Source organism: Perognathus longimembris, chromosome 3 (assembly GCF_023159225.1).
Source record: "Perognathus longimembris pacificus isolate PPM17 chromosome 3, ASM2315922v1, whole genome shotgun sequence".
Classification (NCBI taxonomy): domain Eukaryota; kingdom Metazoa; phylum Chordata; class Mammalia; order Rodentia; family Heteromyidae; genus Perognathus; species Perognathus longimembris.
The window spans coordinates 11641929-11660882 of record NC_063163.1 but is presented as its reverse complement, the minus strand read 5'-3'; the positions used below and the strand labels follow the sequence as shown (position 1 = coordinate 11660882).

The 18954-nt window shown below is 37.7% G+C and overlaps 1 protein-coding gene across 1 annotated transcript in view; it reads left to right on the top strand.

Moving 5' to 3' along the window:
* The window catches only part of Gpc6 (glypican 6), a 943908-nt gene that overhangs the window by 534714 nt on the left and 390240 nt on the right, over window positions 1-18954 (top strand). The gene's annotated exons all lie outside the window — the stretch shown is intronic.

Genomic DNA, 18954 nt, shown 5'->3' with positions numbered 1-18954 from the left:
TTTGGCTGTTAAAATATGATGTGAACACCTCCATCCACATTACAAGCTCTGCTTTCTCAAGCACTTGGGCTAACATGAATGTGAATGCATTGGTACAGGCAAAACTCAGCCCAACTCCTTGTTAGTGTTTGGATGGCTGGTTGCCAACCAAGGGTAGTAACCACCCTTTTTAATATCTGAACTTGGTGTGCATAGCCAAGAGTTGGTGTCTGGCAGAAACGCTTCCTTTTGCTGTCTTTCTTAATAGAAAGTGGAGAGTATGTGCAATTCCAATTCTGTCCCCCAACCCCAGCATTTTGACCCCTGATTTCTAGTTGGTAGAGAAGGAAGGCCAGAAAGCACCAAAGAGCAACTGACTATAGCCTGCTGTTAATATAGTTGAAATAACTTGTCAGCCTTCCATTATGGAAGCGTTTTTTTTCCCCTTCTCCTGGCAGAAACTAGAAGAAGTGCCATAAAATCAGAAATAAGCTATGAATTATACTTTAAGTTAATATGAAAGTGTGTTGTTCCATTGACCTCACATTCTGAAATGTAAGCAGAATTGCCTTTTGAAGAATAACAAAACTGGGGCAAGGATTTCTTTGTAGTAAGAGAGAAGTAGGAAGGACAGGTTTCTTTTTATTATTATTATTTATTATTTTGTTTCATAATAAAAGAGACAGTTTCCTATGACCCAAGTCAGAAATAAATCCTAACATAGTATCTTCGTGATGGATGGAATTACTCTCTTAGCCACCCTAACATTAAACTAGTTAGAGTGTTTTATGTGATCTGTAAGCTCACTTTTTGCACCAAGTGTGTTTTGCCTTGTATTTTTCTAACTATTTGATCATTTATAGTAAGTTAACAAGACATTTCCTTCGTGAGTAAATATGTATGCTTGACATGAATGAAGCTTTATTTCCAACACTCAGGACTTTTCTGTGGGTGGGGGGATGCCAAAGCAGAATATGGCTTATGTGCTATGTCTTCTTCCTGAAAGCTATTTTTATTTTATTGCTTTTTTTAGTATTCAAAAACAAGTCATGGCAGGGAAATAATTGGCTCATTTTAAAGGGAGCTTGATTTGTCTTCTTGTTTTTCATTCACTTTTATGAAAACTTAAGTCAGAATTAGGAAGGGGGAAAAAGTTAAAAAGCTAGCTACAAAGCAAATTAGAACTGAACCTTAAGGAAAATGCTCCATTCTAATTTCAAGTTTCAGATTCCATCACAGGAAAAAGAATTAGAAGCCAATTCTAGTAATTTCTCTACAGATTGTCGTGTTGTCTCCTTCGTGGTCCCTCACTGTAACTACTATACCTTCCTTGATCACCTCCTAACTGCCAATCTTTTCCCAGCTTCCTCTTGGACTTTCCCTGAGTTTCAAATCTGCCCTAATTTCTTCACATCAAACATTTGCTTTTATCCCTTGGCGATCCCCATTCTGCATCAACTACTCGCATTATGCTTCTCATCTCTTTACTTGTTCCTGATCTATTGAATGCTTTCAGATGAGTGCATCCCTCTGAGCTCTGTGTGGTTTTCTCTTTGTCTCTCCCTCTGCAGTCCATCAGTTCCTGTGGTTCTAATGATCATCTCCATTGAAGTGACTCTCACTCTCTACAAATTACTCTTTGCTATCTATCACCTTGCTATTTAGATTTATGTTAATACTTTGAATTGCTCTCTGGGAATGCCTGCTTGAGGGTCTCCTTCATATCTCAAGTTGATCAATTCACAACTACTGCTCTTCCTTCTGAATTTGGATTTCTTTTAGTGGGCCTATTGTCCTCTAAGAAACCTTGAGTTGAATCCAGCCTTGATTTTTTTACACTCTGTAATTCAAGGCCATTCTAATAACTTCCTCCCAGCGGCATTAATTCTCCTTCTTCCCTAGTGCCACCTTCTGGTTGAAACTTCCATTCCTGATTACTCCCCTGGATTCATGTGGTCTCCTTTCAAATCTATTCTGTCTACTAGGTTTCAGGTTAATCTATGAAACAAACCTATTTGCTCAGGCTATCTCCTTGCTCTGATAGCTTTATGAACTATTGCAGGAGCTTTCTTAACCTTCCATGGTTCAACACCAACCCTTGTTTTAATGATCAGCATTTTCTGAAGTTACCCTCACTGCAGAAACTATCATGTGAATCACTCTCCAGTAGCACTTTTTGCTAACTGTGAACATTCTCTTTCACTGTTTCTATATGTCCTGCCAGAAAATCCTCATTTTTCAACTATCCCCATTTTCCAATTATATATTAAGATGCCTCTAAGAGGAAAAAAGGAATCTTTGAAAAATATAAAAATGTTCCATAGTTGTATATATTGTACAGAATTCAGATGAGCTAAATTGAATTCAGAAAAAATATTAAACTTCCATATTCAGTCACATCAGAGAGATTAAGAAAAAAAGTCAAAAGGAAGAAAAAGAAGAAAAGCAGAACTATGAGTATAGAAAAGTGTATGGGAGTTTTAAGTAATAAATATGAAATCTTGTCCCTTTTGTTTTGACCCATGAAATAAATACCTCCATTACTATGTTTTTAGAGGGATAGACAGGAACTCTTGAACTCCCTAGGCTTAAAACAGATTCTTTTGTTTTGTTTTAGTATTGGTTAGGGGGCCTTGAAATCAGGGCCTAGGCGCTATTCCTAACATTTTTGCTCAATGAGAGCAGTGTACCGCTTGAGCCCTACCTCCACTACTAGCTTTTTGATAGTTAGTTAATTGGAGATAAGAGTCTCGTGGACTTTCCTGCTGGGCTGGTTTTGAACCATATCCCTCAGATCTCAGCCTCCTGAGTAGCCAGGATTACAAGCATGAACCACCAGACACCAAAGAGTCTTTTTAATAATATTAACACATAGAAATGCACAGCTTCCATAATCAGACAGAATGAGCTATAACTTGTTGAATTTGGTACTTGAGCACTTAAGATTCTCAGAGTCAAAGACAATTGTTCCTCCTTGTATTATGGATTGTCCTGTGTAAATCAGAATGCCTATAATGTGACACTATTGTAATTTAGAGACAGATAATTCTCTGTCTCTCTCTCTCTCTCTCTCTTTCGGTTGGTACTGAGACTTGAACTTGGGACCTGGTTGCTGTCATTTTTCTATTTTTGCTCAAAGGTAGGACTCTACCATTTGAGACACAACCCCACTTCTAGGTTTTGGGGGGTTAATTGGAGATAGAAGTTTCAAAGAATTTCCTGCCCAGGTTTGACTATAAACTGTGATCTTCAGATCTCAAGATTACAGGTGTGAGCCATGGGTACCCAGAAATAGATAATTCTCTCTTGTGGGAAAGTGTCCTGTACACTGGAGGGTGTGCACTTTCTTCAAGTCTCCACTCAACCAACCCCAATGGGATTGTCCTCCTTTCTCTGAAGCTATGCCAGATCAAAATGTCTCCAGACATTGTTTAACTTCTCCTGGGTAGAAAAAGCTAGAGACAGATATATGTGGTTTAAATGAATATAATTTTCCTAAGGCAGTGAAAATGGCCAGACTAAGACAATTTTCCATGGCAAAGCAATCTGCCTCCTTTTCAGTCCTCATTACTAAACCTCTCCTGTTTACATTCCTCTGGGCTAAGGAAGCTTCATATCGGTGTGTGTTCCATAATGGTACCCATCATCCTTAGTATCCATAATCGCTGGTAGCTATGAAACAGACAAGACTCAAAGGCACCACTCAAAACCAACTCTTATGATGAATATACAAATACAGCAAGAAAAAAGCAACAACTAACTGTCCAGACTGTGATCACTCTTGATTGGGGTCTAGCGAACAATTCAGTCCTAACCTTCTCTACACTGTGACAGACAGACAGATGTAAGGGGAGGAGGGGCGACATCAAGCTAGGAGACATGATCAGAAACAGTTTCCTTGAAAATAATCTCCTGCACTTTAGATAGCTGATCTGTGTGCCCTACATGACTTTTTTATTGTTTCTTTTTTTCCTCTGTGCAAACACAGAGCTCAGCTATTGATGCACTGATTTGTAATGATTGTAGAAATTATTATGTGTAATAGTGTTCTAGGGGTTAGAGTGCCTCTAGAATAAGGAAATATTGAGAAGTATTGGAATTAGAGGCAGCAGTTGTGTTAGAACAAGGAGATATTTTGCCTTCTGATATCTAACTGCTGAGTGACAGAATTTAGGAGGCTACAGAACTTTGACTCTAGTCTTACAAAAATCCCATTCTTATGGGTCATGAAAACCCCTGAAAGAGGTCACGACTCCATTTCACATACAGATAAATACAGCACAAATAAATAAAAATCAAACACCTGCAATTTTAGAGAGTTATTTGCTTAAAAAATAAATAGCCACTTCTTTTGGTTTAGCAGGTAGAATACTTTTACAGCTATTAGAAAAAATTCACAGTATTGAAACCTTAAATTGCTTTTCTTATAATAATTTACCCCAAAGAAACCAATCCCCTATTTTGATTAAGGCAATAAAATATGTTTTCACTATTCAAAGAAAAGGTTTGTTAGCAAGTCACCTGTGCGGGATGGTCAGTTTCTGTGTCAGCCAGAAGGCAGTGCTGTTCATGTGTTTCACTCAGTTACTCTCAGTACTGGATATGCGTCAAGTTTACTTAAACTCACTTCCTTTTTTATCCTCTGTTTATTACAACCCGGACTAATTTATTGCTCATGATCTATCCTTCTCACTCTTCCTGTTTAGTATGCAGCTTCTTATGTGCACACTAGGTGATGTAGCATCACATGTGCAAATCCACACCAAGTAACATTGTAAGCACCATAGCCACGTGACCCAAGCCTTATGTCGTTATCTACTTTCTGCATTACAGATTAGTCCAACAGCAGCACTCAAAATTTACAGCGTCTGGAAAGTTCTAAGTTGGGATGGTCCTATGGATGTTACTTATCCCTATCCACACATCCTCCTTATTATACGTTTGATATACGGCATCTATAGTTGTCCTTTATACTCTCAGAGAATACCACTAGTGGTGATTCACATCTCTGTGGAATGTGTGCCCAGCCGCCCTTTCCCCTGTACACATATGTGGGGCAGTATTAAAAAGTAAACCGTACCAGCTTACCTTACAGCTGATCTAAGGGTGTACATTTTCTCTGCCCACAAAACCCACCAAGCTTATAGTATTTTAACACAAAATTTATACTATGGAAATGAACTTGAAATCTTGTTTTCCCCTTCAAATTCTATTATGCATTTTAAGAAAAGAGGGCACCCTTGTATATCTTCATCCTGTCTTCTTTCAACCTTCTCTTCAATAAAAAGGAAACAATCAATACTCCTTTCTCTTGGATTCAAGGCTCAAGATAGCAGTTTTTATTCTTGGATATAAATGCCCTCTTTGACTCAGATTAATTTGTACATTCAACTAGTGGATTTTTTTCCCCTTTCTATGACAATTTGAAAGGTAGATTAAATATTCCTGACATACTGACCACCTCAGATCCAAAGTCACAGGAAGTAAAACCTATATAGCACTCAGGGTTTTAAAGAAAATCAATGGTTAATTTTATTTATTTATATATTATGTATTTATGTATTTATTTATTTTTGTCGTCCCAGGGCTTGGACTCAGGGCCTGAGCACTGTGCTTGGCTTCTTTCTGCTCAAGTCTACTACTCTACCATTTGAACCACAGAGCCATTTCTGGATTTTTCTATGTATGTGGTACTGAGGGCTTCATGTACATGAAGCAAGCACTCTACCATTAAGCCATATTCCCAGCCCCTCAATGGTTAATTTTTAAGTTGACAAAAAGGAGATGTATTTGTGACATCCCGCAGGGATATTCGAATATATTAAAATTACCATATTGTGCTACATTTTAGAAGGACTCTGTTGTGCTAATTAACACAGGCCTAACGTCACAATGTCTAGTCTTACCCACTTTACCTGCAGAGGCCTCTGAACAACATGAAGATTTTGAATTAGAGAGAGATGTAAAAGGCAGAAGGGAATGGGCTTCAATGGTAAAGTTTTATTACACCGTGCACAGTTTTTTGTTAGATCTGGCTTTGTTAAACCTCCTAACAGACAGGTAAGAAAAGGACACCAGACCCAATTTACAAAGCAGGAGAAAACCCATTTGGGGGCCACACAGGTTGAAGTAGAGAAACTGAAATTCAAGTGGAGGTTAAAGGTCTCCTTGATTCCAAAGCCTTTTCTATGTTTCTAATGCTGAAGGAGAGAAATAGGGATGGTGATTTAAACATGACCTTTAAAAGTAAAAAGGATGATTTTGTAAGTCTCTGATGATATTCTCTATATTTCTGCAAACTAAAGAAAAATAAAAAGAAGAAAGATAAAGAAAAGGGAATGAGCTCTATTTGTAGTAGCTTGAGAAATTTGAGTCAGTGATAAAAAGTAATTTCCTGACAAATGTATATGAAACTAGCCTGCCTTTTCCTGAAAGGACTGTATCTGCTTGAAGTGCCAACAACGTTGATTCTACACTGGTCCCTAACTTTTAGGATAAATCCACACTTACTAGTATATAGGAAACAAATACAAGCATGATCCACTTACCTCTCGGTGTGCCAAAGGACCAACAAAAAACTTAGTGACCTAAAGGCGCCACTGCCATGTTATTTTGCTCCTGATTCTCTTTGCCTGGAATTCAGGAAAAGTAGGATTTTGACTTGTCTTTATTTTCTTTCTGGTATCTGAAGCCTTAGTCAAGGTAGATTGCATATCTGAGAATGATTATAATGGGGCAAGATGAATTTTCTTAATTGGGATATGTGTGTGTGTGTGTGTGTGTGTGTGTGTGTGTAATAAAGACAAGTCAAAATCCCACTTTTCCTGAATTCCAGGCAAAGGGAATCATTTATATATATATATATACATATATATAGAGAGAATATATAGAAATATATATCATATATATGAATATATGCTATATATAATTGTATAAGACTTGAACTCAGGGCCAGCCTGTGCTTGCTGGGATTTTTAAACTAATTATTTCTGAAGTTTCCCATTTGCTTGTTTGTTTGTTTCTGCCTGCATCTGGCCTAGGACTGAGATAATCCTACTTTGTGTGTGTGTGCATATGCAGTGTGTATTACTATACCCGGCTTGTTGGTAAAGATGGTATCTCATTTACTTTTCCTACAAGGTGGTGTCAAACTGACATCCACCCATCTCTACTTCCTAAAAAGCTTGCATTATAGACATAAACCACAATACCCAACCCAGATTTCCCCATGATAAATTGGACAGCTCCAGACTAGTCTCCCTGTCTCTGTCTCTGTCTCTGTCTCTGTCTCTGTCTCTCTCTCCTTAGACTACTAAACATCACTTAGTTTTTCCATATTTTCTTCACGTGAGAATCTTTGGCTTCTTTGCCACATGGAAGACTCACAGTTTTAGGACTTCTTATATGGGAACTTTCTACCCACAAGTATTACAAGTATTGCAGCAGAGCAAAGTGGAGGGTATAATGTCTCCCATAATCTCCTTTCAGTAGTCACAGTGTGGAAGGGAGTGGGAATGTGCAACACAGCTAAAGCCTGTCGCTTTTTTTCAGGCCATTTTGGGGATTAGTTACAAGCTCCATAAATTTTTAGCCTTGAAAGGCATGTAAGCAGTTGGTTAAATATGGTCCACACATAAACCATCTATGGAAAAAAAAAAGAAAAGATAATAGACACTCTTACAAGCCATCAAGGACAGTTTTGTGAGTAGAGGTAATGTACCCTTAGAATGTCCTAACACCTCTGTAAGCAGAGACTGTCAAGAGTCTCAAGCGAATTAAATATTAATAATATATTTCCTATATATAAGGGTCAAAACCACTGAGGGCTATGCCTTGTAGGTTGAAATTTGCGTCTTCATTCTGCCAGAGAAGGCCGCTCTGTGACACATATGTTTGACTATTCTAGCAGAAAATGAAGTAATTGTATTGGCAAGAGACTAACTTTTCATAATTTTAGCCTAGTGAATTGTTATGGGCCATAATTCAAATTTAATGATCTGACTCATTGAAACGATAAGATTCCAGCTTTAGGCAGGCAGATTGCTGCTTCTCCTAGGAATGTCAATTATTTTATATGTCAGGTATCCCCTTTCCTTTCCTCTGCATCTTTAAATAGAAGCCAGACACTGTCAGCCAGCCCTCACCCAGGGCAAGTGTTTGAGTCACTAGAGCTTATGTGAACACGTGTGGTTCTGTATTTGAATCGAGTGAGCCTGTCGCTAATGACGCTGTACAGTTTGGAGATTTCACTGTTGACAAAGACCATATGCTCCCCAGAAGCCTCCCGTGTAACTTTCTGTTTACTGTATATTCAGCTGAGGATTTGAACAGCTTTACCTGGAGCAGAATATTCTATGCACGGGCTGTAGTACGTGATGTGCAATAGAAAAATTGATCAATGTTTTCGGAAATGTGTGAGAACTGAATTCTCTCACTAAGACAGTCTTGAACAAGGTAACTGCAGGTCTCAAACCTACAATCACTTTTCCTCTCTGTAGAGACCAAGAGAGGATTAAGAAAGCACATGAAAAATGAAGACTAATTTTAAAATATAGTCAAGGGGCTGGGAATATGGCTTAGTGGTAGAGTACTTACCTTGAATGCATGAAGCCCTGGGTTTGATTCCTCAGCACCACATAAACAGAAAAAGGCAGAAGTGGCGCCGTGGCTCAAGTGGTAGAGTGCTAGCTTTGAGCAAAAGGAAGCCAGGGACAGTGCTCAGGCCCTGAGTCTAAGCCCCAGGACTGGCAAAAAAAAAAAAAAAAATCCCACAAAAAACCCAAACAAACAATAAAATATAGTCAAAGATCTCTGAAAGGAGAGAGATTATAAATAATGACTTTATTTTCTTCTGTTTAGGCAGGAAGTATGTCATTTTCTTTCCCAGTAACATGGTGCTCTCAATAGTCTTCAGGTTAATTCAGTCAGAATCTTTTACTAAAAAAGCAAAATAGTTCAATATGAACAATCTGATTGACCAGCAAGTACTAAAATAACAGGACAAGTTGTCATTGTGATTGCTTTATCATCCTTCCGCTTTTTGATTCTTAATACTCAAACACATGCAATTTTTGATGATATAGAAGTTAAGACTGTGCACCATTAAAGACAGTGCATCAAAATTGAATCTTGGATCCTTTACCTAGTAAAACATGACTTTGGCTAATCGTTGGTGCCTCATGCCTGTAATCCTAGCCACTGAAGAGGCTGAGATCTAAGGACAGAGGTTCGAAGCCAGCTTGGACTGGAAAGTCTCTGAGATTCATATCTCCAGTTAACTACCAAAAAGAGCTGGAAGTAGAGTTGTGGCTCAAGAGCTACAGTGCTAGCCTTGAGCACAAAAGCTCGGGGACTTTGAGTTGAACTCAGAATCCTGAGTTCAAGGTCCGGTAGTAGTGCACGTGACAGGGCACGCGCATGCGCGCGCACACACACGATTCTCTTAACCTCATTTAACTTCTTTGCAAAAAAAAAAAAAAAAAAAAAAGGAAAATAACAACTTAATTCACTTTCGTAGATGGCCATACCAGATAAATGATAGGATTCATTCAAGAATTTTACAGTTTATGTTACATATAAGCATTGAATGAATGTGAGGTCTTATTAAACCCATTAGAATTGGTTTTTCATGTCCATGAATGATCTCTGAATATTATTATTTAAATGAATTTCACTCATGGAGGTATCTGCCAATTAGACTACTCAACTGAAATTGAAGGCATAACGTTCAGAATTCAGGTATGCAATAAAGGGAGTCATGTTATCATATTTGGAAATGACAGAGCTCTGATTTCTTCTACATAGTAAAATAGTATGAGCAATTAGTTTGAGTTTGGTTCCTTCATTTCTTTCCTGCACAGACTCTTATAATTAAAGGCCTGACTTGCAAGTACTGTGTGCAATCACTAACATACATTCCAGTGGTGGCCAGAGCAATTTTATCCCCACTGCAGAGTCAAGTTAAAATAAACTGGATAATGAGAGCATAGGAAAGAATCGTGCTGATTACCTGAATGCTATACTCTGAATAATTAAACTCCATAGTACAATGGGATGTTGTATTTTTTTATGTGTTTCTTGAAAGAGCAGTGTGATAAGAAGGTTATCTATTTATTTCAACTACAACTCCATTTTCAGGGCATCTTACGTTTGTTTTCATTAACATATCTGTACAATGTTGCTTTTTCTATATAGCTTCTATAGTTATTCATATATAAAACACAACTATTCTTTTCAAGTTGTCAGCAACATGATATAATATTCACAAAAATGTTATATGGTGAAACTGCATGCAGTAAATTCAGAAGCTTGTAAGTTTGAATACTCCTAGGCACAGCAATACAGAAACTAACGGATAACATCTTCAAACCTTCATTTGTTTCAGATTGAGAAGGCCTCTAAATAACCAGAGTCACTCCAAAATAGTACATTTCATTACTTAACTCAACCAAAGCCCGTGGTTGTTCATTTTCTGGAGTGTGGTTCTGACATCCCCATGGTTGAAAGAAAGATAATGCTGTCTGATCATGAAGAGGCAGACAGGCAGACAGATAATAAATAAGAACTAGAGATTCATTTTGCCTCTGGCTGTTTCAGAAACAATTCATTGCCCTGAGATGTCCTATAGGTGGCTTTCTTTTTGATCCCTGTGTGTTTTTGTGTGACTATGAATACACTCATATGCATGCTGTAAGTATGAATACATAGATGGGGAAATAAATGATACATACATAGATAGATAGATGATAGATATTAAAACTGTAAGTGCTACCTAGCCACAAGTGCTAGAGACAGTAGAACAGATTTCTAACTTATCCTGAGGGTTCCTTTTTCAGTGCCAATATAGCTTTCAGGAGGAAGAAAACACTGTGTTGTGTTGAGTGTACTTGTCATTGACAATCTCCTCACCTCTGTGGATACTTAGAAAAGTTATGTCAAATCCTCAACATCGACAAGGGTTTTGCTTTCATGATTCAGACCTGGCCCTTTCAGTAGTTGCATTTCAGGTCAAAAAGCTGGGAAAGTCAGCCTCTCCAAAAGTCTGATTAGCACTTGAACTTCAGGAGATTTACGACCACTATACTTGATTTTTTAAAAGCAGGTTTTTTCCAAGTACAGACCATTTATTCTGTAGACAGTGATATTTATCTTCCACCTTTTCCATACATTTTATGCCTGCAATATACAACCATGCTATTCTTTTCATTGCTCTTCGTAATATATTTATCTGAGAATACTAATGCCACCATCTCTAAGCAGAGTAATTTCTCTAGTCATCATTTTACAGGAAATGAGAGAATTCTGACAATATACCAATTATACCTCTGAGTTTATGACCTTTGTTTTGGAACTCAGGGCTACCATTTGCCCTTCATTTCTCATGTCTATTGTGAAGCAGCTGCCAGACATACGAAATTTACAAAGGGAGCCGGACCTCTCTTGCCCAGGAATAGGTCAAGGTCTCCTCCCTTACTCAGTGGGAACATAATGTGAGCCAAAGTTGTAATTTTCTGTTTTCTAATAGCCACTTTTCACAAAATAAAAAAGAGACAAGACACATTAATTTTAATAATATATTTTAAATGCATCATATAAAATGTCATCATTTCAACATGTAAATAGTTGTTAAGGCACCGAATGGGTCAGTTCATGTTCTTTTTATGATAGAGTGAGTATATTACACTTACAGCCTGTTTCAGGGTGAATGGCTTTCTTGCCCAATTTGTTCCTCAGGGGTCTTTGTGGTTTGTACCTGTCCTTGGGACAGCAAACATGTAGATGATAGAACAAGAGCAATGGTCATAACCACAGGTAGATCATGGTAGGTATCATGGGAAAATCAGGTACTTATCACAGCTTTGTATCCAACAGATATTCAGTCTATATTTGCAATGTAAAGTGATAAGTTGCTGGAGTCTTCAGTGAAAGCAAAGGGCCATCCAGTGCAATTCAGCACAGTGCCAAACATAGATAAGGAAGTCAGGTCAGGGTTCTCAGTTCCTTGAGAAAGTTAACTCCCTTAAGCTTCAGTTTACTCTCATTAAGATTAACTTGAGAATAGTATGTACACACTGACCTACATACAGTAGATACTCTTGGTGCATGTTACTGGATATTGTATAGCTACACAGAGGAGCAGAAGGTGCTCAACTGTTAGTTTGTGTGGCTACAGAACAACTTACTTTCAACCTTGGCTGGACAATAGTATTATAGTAGGATGTTTTTCAAAAGTAAACTCGTGGCTCACTCCTGTAATCCTAGCTACTCAGAAAGCTGAGATCTGGTGATCATGGTTTGAAGCCAGCCTGGGCAGGAAACTTTGTGAGACTCTTATCTTCAATTAACCACCAGAAAACCAGAGGTGGAGTTGTGACTCCCAATGTAGAGCGCTAGCCTTGAGCCAGAGAGCTCATGAACAACACCCAGGCTCTGAGTTCAAGCCCAAGATGAACAGGGGGGGGGGGGGAGAAATGATGCCAACTTCAAATGGCACATTACTGAAACCAGTCAGTCTAGAATATACTATATCTACATGACCATCAGCTTATTACCAGTATTAAGCAGTGACAGCAAAAAGACCGGAGTTTTGTTGGAAGTTCTTGATTTGGAAATCAAAAAAAGAGGATTTAATAATGTGGTATGTGCATCTGTTTCATGCTAATTTGAAGTAGGTATTTTTTCTGCAAAAAAAAAATTGTTTGGCATAAATTGACAAGATTTGTTATTTCCTAGGTAATAGATAATAAGATAAATTATTGTTAATTATTTATGAAATAGTAATATCTGGAATTTATGTTAAAAGTAGTTGGGAGTTATTGCATTCATATACTACTTTTTTAATGGAAATTTCTTTCTATAGCTACTTAAAGATAATTGACAAGATATGATGTGATACCATATGACAAAATAATTACAAATATTGATAAGTATGCAGAGATTCATGATATCATTCTACTTCGGTGGACTTTTCAGAACTTTTTAAAATCAATAAGCATAAAATAGTTGAATATTTAGAAAATGCCATAACAAATACAAAACACAACTTCTTTGGCTCAGATTCTGTTCTGGAGAAGGCCCCTACTGATTTATGTGGCAGAAGCATGATGACTTGTAGAACCACAAAAGCTAGTGGCTGGTGTCTGTAATCCTAGCTACTATTCAGGAAGCTGAGATCTGAGGATTGAAGTCTGAAACCAAACAGGGCAGGAAAATTCAAGAGACTTCATGTCCAATTAAGCAGAGTGAGGGGAAGGGGAGGAGGAGGAGGAGGAGGTAGGGAGGGGAAAAGAGAAAAGGAAGGGAGGGGAGAAGAAAGGAAGGGAGAGGGAGAAGGGGAGGGAGAGGAGGAACAGTATTCCTGGCTAGGGACAGGATTCTGGAAATGTGAGCAGATGCTACACCACCATAAAAGTGGTTTAAAGGCTATGAGAAATGAGACATTTCAGCTTGTGAACTATGTGATTGTATATGCTGTTTACCAAAGAACACTCTGGAAAACTGTGGAGAATGAGTGCCTGATAGACAAAGTGTATGCAGAGAACACTAAGTATTGATCACTCAAAATGACTGTTTTGAGTTAAGATGGGCCAGTATATATGTTACATATCAGATTATAAAGATTTTACATGAAAAAAAGAACATGAATCATTACATTAATAATTTTCTGTCAGTACACATTTCAACCATATACAGTTATTTAGTAGTTATACAACTATTAAATGTACAGAAGGTAATGAGGGCCTAAAGGCATATAAATGAGTGGAAAGTAGAGATGGGAAATACCCAAACTGCTCTGCTTTAAGAGAAGAATTGGGACTATTAAGAGTGACCAGTGGAAAGGAGGCTGTAATGACATCTTGGTTGCGAATTGAAGAACAGAAGTGCCATTTATTAACCAAAAATAATATTTGAAAGGAAGATTTTTATGAACCAAAAGCGGAAGTACAGCTGTTCTGAAGTACAGCATAGTTTGAGGTTACACTGGCAATTGCATATTTAGGCAAAATAAATTTCTACTGGAAAAGATCAAGAAACCTCTTGGAGTCAGGCATAGTGGCTCATGCCTACAGTTACTGTGGTTCATGGACAGCCTGAGCAAAAACTCAAAACCCAGTCTGAGAAATAGCCTTAAAAAGGAGGTGGGGGGCGGGGGCGACACTAGGAGTTTGACTCAAGTGATAGAGTGCCTCCCTAGCAAACTTTCTTCTTCCGTGTTATGGAGCCATCCAAAGTGGAAAAATAATTCAAGAGCAGTCAGGATTTAAAAAAAATAGATTTGTAAACATTCATGTTTCTAGAAACCAAATGTTTAGGAATGCAAATAACTCATAAATGTACTTCTGATAAGAAGACCTTTTTATAATTAGAACACTATTATCGACTGTGATATTACTTCATCCAAGGATTTCATAATGCCTTTTCCATGATTTTAATTGTCTTGCAAATAGGACACAAAGGTCAGATTAATCTACTGCTTAATCATAATGTTAAAAAGAGTGATGATTACAAGCCTGTGGCCTTTTTTTTTTTTCCTTTTGGAAGGAAATTTTGTGCAGATAAATTTCCCCAAAGTGAATATATGAACAGGCCAATCAAAAATATTTTTTCCTAAATTATACTAAGTGAAGTGAGCCAGACCTAAAGAAACATGGACTCTATGGTCTCCCTCATAGGGAATTATGAGTACAGGTTTAGGCTAGTCACAGCAGAGGATCACAAGAGCCCAATAGCTCTGCCCTTATGAACGCATTAGATGATGCTAAGTGAAATGAACTCCATGTTATGGAAACAAGTGTTATATCATGTTGTAATTATTTCTAACATGCCATGTGAAACCGAAGCTTTTTTTGTTGTTGTTGTTTTTCTTGTATCCCCTTCCTGTGGTTGTACCCCCACTATCACTGTATCTCATCTGAGGACCCTAGATACTACATATACATTTATATAATAGGGAAGGGAAAGGGCATATCAAAATCGAGAGACAAAGGACAAAAAGACAAATGATTCCAAAAGCAATACTTACAAAACCATTTGGTGTAAACAACTGTATAACTCCTGGGGGGGATAGAGAAAGGGGGAGGGGGAGGCAGGGAAACATGAGGGAGGAGGGAACAAGTTGAACAAGAAATGTACTCACTGTCTTATGTATGAAACTGTAACCTCTCTGTACATCACTTTGACAATAAATAAGTAAATATTAAAAAACATTTTTCCTGAGTGGAAGCACAACTCTACTTCTCTAAGTCTCCAAATCTCTCTATTCCCAGGTTGTGAAAGGCAGAATTACTGACCCCAAAATCCAACAACCTAGCTTCAAACCTAGCTGCTTCACTCACTAAGGTTACCTTGGTCACCTGGGTTCCTGGGAAGTGTTCACTTGCTCTATCTTTACAATGGTACTAATAATTCTAAACCGTTGTGACAGTTTATTGTGAGGATTGAAGGAAATAATGTATGGAAAGCCCTTAGAAAAATGCTTGCCACACGGTAAACATTAAATAAATACTGGCTGTTTTTTGGCATGATTGCTGAGGACACTCAGCAATAGCCATGATTGATTTTTGTTTGTACCTTTTTGGGTGCCTATCAACATATGTTACAAACAAGTAAGTGATATGCAGTCGGTATTTTATACAGTACATTAAAATCCAGTGGCAAAAGAAATTATTTTATTGTTCAGAAGATCAGGATCTCTGTAGAATTCTCAGGCCAGGTAGTGAGCCATGTACAGCCAGACACCTCCACGGAATCTGCGTCTTTTCATGAAATCTTACCAGAACCACAAGAGGAAAGACCTACAGATAAATGACTTCATATCTCAAGTGATCAGCCCCAACAGCATCTTTTACTTTGATGGGTTTTGTGCTCTTAGAATATCCTTTATGACTTGGGGAAGCTACATGTAAATTAAGAGGCTGATCAAATCAATGGTTTTATCATGAAACAGTTTGTCTACTTATGGGTGTGCTGATGTAGATTTAGGAAGCATGCTATATTGTAACTGTGCCTTTTGCTGCATGTCAATATTGATCACTTGAAATCTGGCTATTTTGAATTGAGATGGCCTGTTGTTAGGTAGAAATAACCAGATTCTGAAGATTTTGCAAGAAAAAATGAGCAAAATCATCTCATTAATCATTTACTATCAGGGACATGCTTCAGATATATGTAGAGAAAGACATATATATATATGTGTGTGTATATATATGTATGAATTAAATCTACTATTTTTTTTCCAAATTATACTGGACAACTGTGGCTCACACCTGCAATTCTAGCTAATCTTGAGGCTGAGAGATGAGAATATGGTGTCATTTGAATCTAGCCCAAGTAAGAAAGCCCATGACATTCTTATCTCAAACTACCAAATACTAGAATCAGAGCTCCAAGTAGTGGAGTGGGAGAGAAAGGGATTGCAGTGAGAGAGACAGGGTCCAGGATGTGAGTTCAAACCTCAGTACCAACACACAAGTGTGTGTGTGTGTGTGTGTGTGTGTGTGTGTGTGTGTGTGTGTGTGTTCTGGTTCTGGGGCTTGAACTCAGGGGCTTGAACTCAGCCTGGGTATTCTTCCTGACATTATTTGCTTAAGGCTAGCACTCTACCACTTGAGCTACAGCTCCATATACAGCTTTTTTTGGTGGTGTATTGGACTTTGCTGCCCAAACTGGCTTTGAACTGAGATCCTCAGATCTCAGCTTCCTTAGTAGCTAGGATTACAGATACGAGCCAGGAACATTTGGCAAAACTTCCAATTAATTTGAATTTTTCAAAATGAGACTATTACAAAGCTTTTTAAAGGAAGTGATATATGCATGAGATCTCAGTCCCAGACAGCACTTCTCAAAGGTTTCTCTTTGGATCATCTAAGTCAGAATCAGTTGGAATGCTTGTAAAAATACAAGTTTGGTACCTTTCTAGCTAAGTCACTGAGAATCTTTGTGTCTCAAACTTTGAATTTTTTTTTACAGAAATGTGCTCTTTATTTTTATTTGCACTAAAATTTGAACATTAGTAGCTGGAAAACGTACCAGAACTAAAGGAAACAGGCTGGATGACTGAGATCCAGAGACACGTAAGGAGCTCTCTCTAGTGTATGTCCTGTGCTTGCCATGGTATTAGTCGCCACTGGAACTAAAATGGTGACAGACTGGGCACTGTTGTAGAAAAACAACATCACTCTATATGTCAGCAACATTCGCTTCTACATGAAGTCATTGTTCCCAATATCTTTCTGGGATGACAAGTCATTTATTCAGAAGATGTAATAGAGTTTAGGGAACCCTGTCAGGTTCCCATGGACCAATTTTCATGAAAACATTGGTTCTTTGTTTATGGAAAATATTGTTTGTCAAGTGTTCCTTTAAAATGTAAATTTTTTGTTGGAGGGAAAGGAATGTGTGTGTATGTGTGTGTATATGTGTGTGTGTACACAGACATCTGTGTGCATACACATATAGCTCTATGTGTACCCATACACTTGTTTATATCACATTAGGGGGAAAAAGTATGTTAGAAATCATTTGTGGGACAAATAAGGTTACTTATGACTGAGTTACTATGATTATAGCAGTTTTATGAAATTTTAATTACATTATGTGCCTACTCAAATATTGGTTTTAAACATAAATCGAGTTACTTGAGAAGCATTTCATGGAATGGGAAATAAAAATGAAATGGCTTATTTACTTATCCCAGTGCATTAAAGATAAAATTCAGTAGGGAAACTCAGAAGAAAAGATGAAAGCCTTACCCAGAAATCTCATTCGACAGAAACCACAGGTGGGTTTTGGAGGTGCATAAATCATCTTCAGTGATTAAATCATACCAGAAGTCAGGCTCACAAGACAATGCTTAAAATGTAAGATGCATGACTTAGGAGTACATTACGGTTGGCTATTTTCTTGCAACATCATAAATTTAGAAACCTACCTGATATTTTGTGGCTACTAGATGGGCAAAAAGCCATCTTAATTCTATTCTAAACCAGTGCTATTTATCAGGTTCAGCAATCAGTAGGGGGAAGGAAGGAGGCAGTGAAAGCACAGAAAAGCAAAGGGAAAGTGAGATGCTAGCTTTGGTTGGCCAGAGACTGACATTGAGCTGATGTGACAGCTCCATGTTGTGCTTTTGCATATGTTTTCTATCCCGGTGATTTCTTTCTTGTTATAAATTACATGGGCCAGTGACTTTGCTAAAACCTAGATGTCAAACTGCTGTACTAGTCCATACATATTTATTTTAAATTATGCTCAAAAAATTATTCTAAGTCATCAGTGACTCATGCCTGTTCTTTTAGCTACTTGGAAGTCTGAGATGTGCAGATCATGGGTCTAAGCCAGCTTGAGCAGGAAAACCCCTGAAATTCTTATCTCCAATTTGCCAGCAAAAACGTTGTAAGTGGAAGTGAGGCTCATGTAAAACAGCACTACGTTTTAGCAAAAGAGCTCAAGGACAGGACACAGGCCCTTCGTTTAAGCCCCAGGTCCAGCTGAAAAAGCAAGTCTAGATTGAAATTAGTAGCCCGTATTGAAAGGGAAATTCTGAGGGATAGCCAACTGTTCATTTTATCAGAGAAAAGTAGACTTTTTCTCAAATATATTTAGTCATATCATGACAAAGCACTGCTGTCAGTTTTCAAATCAGCCTTATCATTAGGCACTTGGAGAAACGTCTCTTAGAACATAGCTGGGACCCTATAAATTAGCTCTATATTTATCTGCAGTCAGAAATTACAGCCTTAAAAAAATACACCCAGAGCAGAATTTCTACCCACATAACAGTACTTTCAAAAGTTGAAGTCTTTATCTATATTATCATTGTCTGATAGTGGAATTACTAAAGAAAGACCAATTGGTAGAAATGTCAGTGACATACTGAATACTTTCTGATGAATCATATTTAATTTATAAACACAAAGCCACCTTGTTTTAAAAAGACATTATAACACTCTCAAGTAGTATGACCAAAAAATCTTT